This window comes from Schistocerca gregaria, unplaced genomic scaffold (genome assembly GCF_023897955.1).
Source record: "Schistocerca gregaria isolate iqSchGreg1 unplaced genomic scaffold, iqSchGreg1.2 ptg000470l, whole genome shotgun sequence".
Classification (NCBI taxonomy): Eukaryota; Metazoa; Arthropoda; class Insecta; order Orthoptera; family Acrididae; genus Schistocerca; species Schistocerca gregaria.
The window spans coordinates 6284714-6295052 of NW_026061884.1; the positions used below are offsets into that span (position 1 = coordinate 6284714).

A 10339-nucleotide genomic window follows, 5' to 3' on the forward strand; every position below is an offset into this window, starting at 1 on the left:
CTATTGCACACGGGGGTGCATCTGTAGATCTAGCTATTTTTTCACTGCACTTAGCAGGTGTATCATCTATTCTTGGTGCAGTGAATTTCATTACAACAGCAATTAATATACGATCAGAAAGTATAACTTTAGATCAAACACCTTTATTTGTATGATCTGTAGCTATTACAGCATTACTTCTCCTTCTTTCACTTCCAGTTTTAGCAGGAGCTATTACTATATTATTAACAGATCGAAATTTAAATACATCATTCTTTGACCCTGCAGGAGGGGGTGACCCAATTCTATATCAACATCTATTTTGATTCTTTGGACACCCAGAAGTTTATATTTTAATTCTACCGGGGTTCGGAATTATTTCACATATTGTATGTCAAGAAAGAGGAAAAATTGTATCATTTGGAACATTAGGTATAATTTATGCTATACTATCAATTGGATTAATAGGATTTATTGTATGAGCACATCATATATTTACAGTAGGAATGGATGTTGACATACGAGCATATTTTACATCAGCAACAATAATTATTGCTGTACCTACAGGAATTAAGGTATTTAGATGATTAGCTACATTATATGGAACTAAATTCAAGTTCAATCCACCATTATTATGAGCTCTAGGATTTATTTTCCTATTTACAATTGGTGGATTAACAGGATTAGTATTAGCAAATTCATCACTTGATATTGTATTACATGATACATATTATGTAGTAGCCCACTTTCATTATGTATTATCTATAGGAGCAGTATTTGCAATTATAGGAGGTGTCATTCAATGATATCCACAATTTACAGGATTAACTATAAATAATACATGATTAAAAATCCAATTTACAATTATATTCATTGGAGTAAATTTAACATTCTTTCCTCAACACTTCCTAGGATTAGCAGGAATACCTCGACGATACTCTGACTACCCAGACGCATATACATCATGAAACGTAGTATCAAGAATTGGGTCTACAATTTCTATTGTAGGAATCATTATATTCATTGTAATTATATGAGAAAGAATGATTACAAACCGAGCAATTATATTTAGAGCTAACATAAGAAGATCAACAGAATGACTACAAAATAACCCTCCTGCAGAACATAGTTACTCAGAATTACCATTAATCTCTAGATTCTAATATGGCAGATTAGTGCAGTAGATTTAAGCTCTACAAATAAAGGTTTGACCTTTTATTAGAAAATATTTATTAATGGCAACATGATCAAATTTATCTCTTCAAGATGGAGCTTCACCATTAATGGAGCAATTATCATTCTTTCATGATCATACTATGGTCGTATTATTATTAATTACAGTAATTGTAGGTTATGCCCTAAGTTATATATTATTTATTGCCTATACTAACCGTAATATACTTCATGGACATTTAATTGAAACAATCTGAACAGCTTTACCAGCAATTACATTACATTACCTCTGATGCAATAAATAAAATTATTCCTCATCGTAATCCAATTGATACAAATCCTGTATGTAATCCTTTATATGTTCCTTCTCGTACTACATCTCGTCATCATTGAATTATAGTTAGTAGGGTAATTCCAAATCCAATTATGAATAAGTTAATATTAAATAGGTGGAATCATTTTGCTAGTCCTGATACTAGGACTATTGCTCCAATTGCTCCTGTTAATGGTCAAGGTCTATAGTCTACTAAGTGGAATGGGTGGTTTGAGTGAGTTGTTAACATAGGTTTAATATACTTCTCTAGAATATAGAGTTCTTAGAATTGAGAAAACATAGGCTTGAATTATTGCTACTGCTGATTCTAGAATTAATAGAAGTATTTGTCCAATAATTAGTAATGAGATTAAGTTTATTGCTATAGATGGTCCTGTGTTTCCTAATAAGGTTAATAATAAGTGTCCTGCAATTATATTTGCTGCCAACCGTACTGCTAATATACCTGGTCGAATAACATTACTAATTGTTTCAATTAGTACTATAAATGATATTAATGCAGGCGGTGTACCTTGTGGTACAAGGTGTGTAAATATATGATTAGTATGGTTAATTCATCCAAATAATATAAATCTTAGCCATATAGGTAGGGCAATTGAAAATGTTAATGCTAAATGTCTTGTTCTAGTAAAAATATAAGGGAATAATCCTATGAAATTGTTAAATAATATTATAATAAAAATTGAGATGAAAATGAATGTTGTTCCATTAAATGATTTTGGTCCAAGAAGTGTTTTAAATTCATTATGTAAGGTTAAATTTAGTTTATTTCAGATAATGTTAATTCGTGATGGTGTAAGTCAAAATAGTGATGGGATTAATAATAGTCCTAGAAATGTTCTAGTTCAATTTAATGATAAATTAAAGATGTTAGTTGATGGGTCAAATGTTGAGAATAGATTTGTTATCATTTTCAATTTAAGTTTTTTATTTCAATTGTTCCTTTTTCTGCTCTTTTAATAAGGTTAGGTTTAAATGAGAAGAAGTTTATTTGATTAAACAAGATTAATGTAGCTGAAAATATAATGAATAGTGAGAATCATATAAGAGGGGATATTTGAGGGATTTGGATATAATTTCCCCATCAGAAGTAGTCGTTAATTTACTATTATTTGGTTTAAGAGACCATTACTTACTTTCAGTCATCTGATGAATTTCAAGGTGTACTAATTTTTTTTAGTTACTTTAGATTGACACTCTAATGTTATTTATTTTAACTAACTCCTTAAATTATCTTAGATAATCACTTAATAAATAAATTTACTGAAGTTCTTTCAATTACAATTGGTATAAATCTGTGGTTTGCTCCACAGATTTCTGAGCATTGTCCAAAGAATAATCCAGGTCGATTTATTGTGAATGTTCCTTGATTTAACCGACCTGGCGTTGCATCAATTTTAACCCCTAATGCAGGAACTGCTCATGAGTGTAGAACATCTGATGCTCTTGTTAATACTCGTACTTCTGTATTTATTGGTAGGATTGTTCGGTTATCTACATCTAGTAGTCGGAATCCATCATTTTCTAGGTCTTGTTCTGGTGTTATATAAGTGTCAAATTCTACGTCTATGAAGTCTGAATATTCATATCTTCAATATCATTGTCGTCCAATGGTTTTAATTGTAATTATTGCATCTACTGAATCATCAAGTAAATATAATAGTCGTAATGATGGAAGGGCAATAAAAATTAATGTAATTGCTGGTAAAGCTGTTCAGATTGTTTCAATTAAATGTCCATGAAGTATATTACGGTTAGTATAGGCAATAAATAATATATAACTTAGGGCATAACCTACAATTACTGTAATTAATAATAATACGACCATAGTATGATCATGAAAGAATAATAATTGCTCCATTAATGGTGAAGCTCCATCTTGAAGAGATAAATTTGATCATGTTGCCATTAATAAATATTTTCTAATAAAAGGTCAAACCTTTATTTGTAGAGCTTAAATCTACTGCACTAATCTGCCATATTAGAATCTAGAGATTAATGGTAATTCTGAGTAACTATGTTCTGCAGGAGGGTTATTTTGTAGTCATTCTGTTGATCTTCTTATGTTAGCTCTAAATATAATTGCTCGGTTTGTAATCATTCTTTCTCATATAATTACAATGAATATAATGATTCCTACAATAGAAATTGTAGACCCAATTCTTGATACTACGTTTCATGATGTATATGCGTCTGGGTAGTCAGAGTATCGTCGAGGTATTCCTGCTAATCCTAGGAAGTGTTGAGGAAAGAATGTTAAATTTACTCCAATGAATATAATTGTAAATTGGATTTTTAATCATGTATTATTTATAGTTAATCCTGTAAATAGTGGATATCATTGAATGACACCTCCTATAATTGCAAATACTGCTCCTATAGATAATACATAATGAAAGTGGGCTACTACATAATATGTATCATGTAACACAATATCAAGTGATGAATTTGCTAATACTAATCCTGTTAATTCACCAATTGTAAATAGGAAAATAAATAATAGAGCTCATAATAATGGTGGATTGAACTTGAATTTAGTTCCATATAATGTAGCTAATCATCTAAATACCTTAATTCCTGTAGGTACAGCAATAATTATTGTTGCTGATGTAAAATATGCTCGTGTGTCAACATCCATTCCTACTGTAAATATATGATGTGCTCATACAATAAATCCTATTAGTCCAATTGATAGTATAGCATAAATCATACCTAATGTTCCAAATGATTCAATTTTTCCTCTTTCTTGACATACAATATGTGAAATAATTCCGAACCCCGGTAGAATTAAAATATAAACTTCTGGGTGTCCAAAGAATCAAAATAGATGTTGATATAGAATTGGGTCACCCCCTCCTGCAGGGTCAAAGAATGATGTATTTAAATTTCGATCTGTTAATAATATAGTAATAGCTCCTGCTAAAACTGGAAGTGAAAGAAGGAGAAGTAATGCTGTAATAGCTACAGATCATACAAATAAAGGTGTTTGAGCTAAAGTTATACTTTCTGATCGTATATTAATTGCTGTTGTAATGAAATTCACTGCACCAAGAATAGATGATACACCTGCTAAGTGCAGTGAAAAAATAGCTAGATCTACAGATGCACCCCCGTGTGCAATAGCTCCTGCTAGAGGAGGGTAAACTGTTCATCCTGTACCAGCACCATTATCTACTATAGAAGATGTAAGAAGAAGGGTTAGTGAAGGTGGTAGTAATCAAAAACTTATATTATTTATTCGTGGAAATGCTATATCTGGTGTACTAATTATTAGTGGAACAAGTCAATTACCAAATCCACCAATTATAATAGGTATTACTATAAAGAAAATTATTACGAATGCGTGAGCTGTAATAATAACATTATAAATCTGGTCATCCCCAATTAGAGATCCGGGTTGGCCAAGTTCAGCACGAATAAGTATTCTTATTGATGTTCCTACTATTCCTGCTCATGCTCCAAATATGAAGTATAAAGTACCAATGTCCTTATGGTTTGTTGAGAATATCATTTTTGCGGTAAGATGGCTGAATTTTAGGTGGTAGACTGTAAATCTACTTATGAGATGTTTTCTCTCTTATCATATTTAGGTCTTATATTCAATTATGATTCTAGACTGCAATTCTAGAGGTGTAAAATTTTACTAAGGCCTAAAAGATTATTCTTTTAATTATAACTTTGAAGGTTATTAGTTTGATTAACTTAAGTCCTTAGTATAATGAAATTAAGGTTGATGTTGAAATCAATCCTATTGTTGAAATTATTACTGTTATAGGAAGAATGATTCTTGATTTTTGGGACTTTATCTTTATAGATCACGAATTTTCTGTGTATGATATAATTAGAGCTGAGAATCTAATATGTATATAGTAGTAGAGTGTAATTGTAGTTAATACAACTATAATAGTTATAATAGTTGTTATATTGTTTTCTATTAATGAATGTATTACAATTCATTTTGGTAAGAATCCAAGGAATGGTGGTAGTCCACCTAAAGATAATAAAGATAAGAATATTATGAATTTAATTTCGGTTTTTATATTTCTGGCTGAATAAATTTGATTTATGAAAAATAAATTTATTTGCTTAAATAATAAAACTATAATTAATCTTAATAGTGAGTAAATAATGAAGTATAGTTCTCAGATGTTTTCTCTGACTGTTAATGATCTAATTATTCAACCTAGATGTCTGATTGATGAATATGCCAAAAGTTGTCGTAAGGATGTTTGATTTAAACCTCCTATTGCCCCAATAATAATTCTTAAGATAATAATTGTTCAAATAAAAGTTCTTAATTGAATACAATAAGATAAGACCATTATTGGGGCGATTTTTTGTCATGTTATTAATGTTAAACAATTATTTCATCTTGATGCTCCTATAACTTCTGGAAATCAGAAATGGAAAGGTGCAGCTCCAATCTTTAATAATAGTCTAGATCTAATTATTATTGATGGGATAAATTCTGTTTCCCATCCCATGGGATATTTTATTTGAATCAGCAAAATTGAAAATAATAATATTGTCGATGCTATTGCTTGGACAATAAAATATTTAATTGATGATTCATTTATTATTATATTTTTATTTCTTGTTAGGAGCGGAATAAATGAAAGTAAGTTGATCTCAAGTCCTATTCAAACCCCAAATCAGGAATTTGATGAAATGGACAGGATCGTTCCTATCATTAATGTTGATAGGAAGAGAAGTTTTGTAGAGTTGTTGGTCATTAAAAAGGAGAGGATTGATACCTCTATAAATGGGGTATGAACCCATTAGCTTGTTTAGCTTACCTTTTTACATTAAGGTGTATGATGCACGTTAGTTTTTGATACTAAAGGAGGTAGTTTAATTCTATCTTATGTAATTTTAATGAAGGTAATTTTATTTACTTTATTTACCCTATCAAGGTAACCCTTTAATCAGGCACTTCATTTATTTAATATATAAATCGAAAGTTTTTTTTTGAAATTCTTTTATGTATTATTTTGTTTAATTAGGATTAATTTATCCTGCTCATTTTATTTTTTTATATATATATATAATAAATAATTTATATTAATATATTACATTTAATTGAAATTAAAATATTATAAGTTCATCTTACCATTATCAATTGATTATTTTAATGCAATTATTTACCTAGGATTATAGCTACTTATGTTTTTAGCTTAAAATAGGTTATTATAATATAATATATATAATAATATGTAATTTAATATTTAATATTATTATAATAGGATATAATAAATAAAATTATTAATTTAAATATAAAATATTATAATTAATATAAATAATTATATTAATTATATTAATATAATTATGTAAATCATCTATAATTAGTTTATTTAACTAATATATATGAAAGTTAACTTAATATAAAAAAGAATTCATATTAATAACATATTATATTAAATTACATAATTGTAAAAAATATATTTATTATATTATTTAATCTTTCTTTATTTATTAGTGAAAAGAAAGATTAAATAAGAAAGAATATAATACATTTATTGCTATACATGTTCCATATTAATCTTTAATTATATATAATAGAGAAGTTGTTGTGGTCATACATAGGGGCGTTTCTTTTTTTTGTTAATGTTTGTGGTTTTTTTCTTTTTTTTTCTTTAAATATTTGAATCTTTTATTTTTTCCTGAATTAATAGATTTAAAATTTTCTTATTTTTTATTTTTAAAAGTTTTATTCTTGCTTGTTTATTCACTTTTTCTTTGTATTATATGTAAGTTTTGTTAGACTAAATGTTCTTTTTGCAGTAATTTGATTTAATTATCAAGTGATTTTGGATTTAGCAATTGATTTAGTATCGGCATAATTCGTGCCAGCAGCCGCGGTTATACGATTGATACAAGTGAATATTATTGGTTAAAACAGTTGTTTATATTATTAGGGTTGAAATATAAATTTGTAAGGTGAAATGTTAAAATTTATTTGTGGCCCTTTTTATGAATCTGTGAAATTTAAATAATAAACTAGGATTAGATACCCTATTATTTTAAATGTTAATTATATTTACCAGGGTACTATTAGTTAAGGTCTTTAAACCCAAAGAATTTGGCGGTATCTCATTCCATTCAGAGGAACCTACCCCATGATTGATAATACACGATTTACTCTACTTAATTTATTTGTTTGTATATCTCCGTTATCAGAGAATCTTTTTAGAGTTATAATTCTCAAGATTTATAATTATAAAATATTTCAGGTCAAGGTGCAGCTTATAGTTAAGAGGAGGTGGGTTACAATAGATTTTTGTTTATAACGGATTTGATAGTGAAATACTGTTAATGAAGGTGGATTTGATAGTAATTTAATTTATTTAATTTAATTGATATTGGCTCTGAGATGTGTACACATCGCCCGTCGCTCTCATTATTGATTATTCTATTTTATTTTAAAGTAGCTTCAATTTAGATGAGATAAGTCGTAACATAGTAGATGTACTGGAAAGTGTATCTAGGAAGAGTTTCAAGATATACCTTATTAGTAAAGTGTTTCATTTACACTGAACATTTTTCTGTGCAAATCAGGATATCTTGATTGTTTATTTTATTATATTTATTTTTTGTTTATTTAATTATTTAATATAAATAATTTTATTGTATTTTTGTCTTAGTATATTTTATAGAATTGATTTTTTAAATTATAGTTTATTGGTAATGTAAGTGTTTTATGAAATATTTTTTTATATTTTTTTAAGTAGATTTTATTTATTGTACCTTTTGTATCAGGGTTTATCAAAATTTTAGTATTTATTTTACTCGTCTCGATTTGGGTTGATTTATAAATAATTTATAGTTAATGTATCATAATTATTATTAAATTATTTATAGAAATGAGATGTTAATCGTTTCCCAAGATATCTAGTTTCTTAAGAAAAAATTTAATTTTTTAAAGTTATTTGTTTTTATTTAATTTTTTAAGTAAAAATATTAACTTATTTATTCTTTAAGGGATAAGCTTTGAAGTTAATAACCTATAATTTATTTTATAGAAATATAATAGTAAGCTTTAAACCAGCTATCTTTAAGATTACGTTTTAGTTCATTATTTTTTATTTTGATTTTATAAATATTTTAGGTTTTTTATTAAGATTATTAATTTAATTTTAAAATTTTTGTAATAATGATAGAATTAGTATATTTATTTGTATGAAATTTTTACCTTGTGAACTTATTATAAGGAACTAGGCAAAATTGATTTCCGCCTGTTTATCAAAAACATGTCCTCTTGTTTATATTTTGAGGTCTGGCCTGCTCACTGAGCGTATTTTTAAAGAGCCGCGGTATTTTGACCGTGCAAAGGTAGCATAATCATTAGTCTCTTAATTAGTGGCTGGAATGAATGGCTTGACGAGAAATCGACTGTCTCTTAATAAATTTTTGAATTTAACTTTTGAGTCAAAAGGCTTAAATTCTTCTTTAGAACGAGAAGACCCTATAGAGCTTGACATTTTACTTTTATATAGTTTTTGTTGTCTTTCTATATTTAATGATGATGTTTTGTTGGGGTGACATGAAGAATAGATAAACTCTTCATTATTATATCATTTATTTATGTTTGTTATTTTGATCCATAATTTATGATCATAAGATTAAGTTACCTTAGGGATAACAGCGTAATTGTTTTTGAGAGCTCATATCGACAAAGCAGATTGCGACCTCGATGTTGGATTAAGAAAAATTTTGGGTGCAGGAGCCCAATGATTAGGTCTGTTCGACCTTTAAATTCTTACATGATCTGAGTTCAGACCGGCGTGAGCCAGGTCGGTTTCTATCCTAAGATTGTTAATCCATATTAGTACGAAAGGACCATATGGTTAAAATATTTTTTGTTATATTGATTAATATTAATTTATTTACTATTTTGACAGATTAATGTGTTGAATTTAGAATTCATTTATGTAGATTTTTTCTACAAATAGTATTGATACTTTATGATTTATTTATATTTATTTTGAATTTTCTTTTATTGGTTATTTGTGTTTTAATTAGTGTTGCCTTTTTAACTTTATTAGAGCGTAAGGTTTTAGGTTATATTCAGATTCGAAAGGGTCCAAATAAGGTAGGTTTTGTTGGAATTCCTCAGCCATTTAGAGATGCTATTAAGTTAATTTGTAAGGAGCAGCCAATTCCTATTATATCTAATTACCTACTTTATTATTTTTCCCCTGTTTTTAATTTAATGATTTCTTTAGCCGTTTGAGTAATTTTTCCTTATTTAACTTATATGTGTTCTTTTTCTTATGGATTTTTATTTTTTTTATGTTGTACTAGATTAGGTGTTTATACTGTTATAATTGCTGGTTGAACTTCTAATTCAAATTATTCATTATTAGGTTCTCTTCGTTCTGTTGCTCAAACAATTTCTTATGAAGTTAGTTTAGCTTTAATTTTATTGTCTTTAATTATTTTAATTGGTAGTTTTAATATGTTTGATTTTATAAACTATCAGCTTTATTGTTGATTTATTATTATTTCTTTTCCTTTAGCTTTAGCTTGTTTTGCTTCTTGCTTAGCTGAAACTAATCGTACTCCTTTTGATTTTGCTGAAGGGGAATCTGAGTTAGTTTCAGGATTTAATATTGAGTATGGTGCGGGTGGTTTTACTTTAATTTTTTTAGCTGAATATACTAGAATTGTCTTCATAAGAATGTTATTGGCTTTAATTTTTTTGGGCGGTGATTTTTATTCTTTTATATTTTTTATTAAGCTTGCTATTATATCTTTTGGTTTTATTTGGGTTCGTGGAACATTACCACGGTTCCGTTAAATAAATTAATGTACTTAGCTTGAAAAAGTTTTTTACCTTTATCTTTGAATTTTTTT

At 27.6% G+C, this 10339-nt stretch overlaps 1 long non-coding RNA gene across 1 annotated transcript in view; it reads right to left on the reverse strand.

The window, feature by feature from the left end:
* The window catches only part of LOC126313207 (uncharacterized), a 28946-nt gene extending 19720 nt beyond the window's left edge, over positions 1–9226 (reverse strand). Inside the window, exon 1 of the long non-coding RNA XR_007555079.1 lies at positions 8231–9226. This is a non-coding gene — a long non-coding RNA (uncharacterized LOC126313207). The remainder of the gene's footprint in view (positions 1–8230) is intronic.
* Between the last annotated feature and the right edge of the window lie 1113 nt (positions 9227–10339).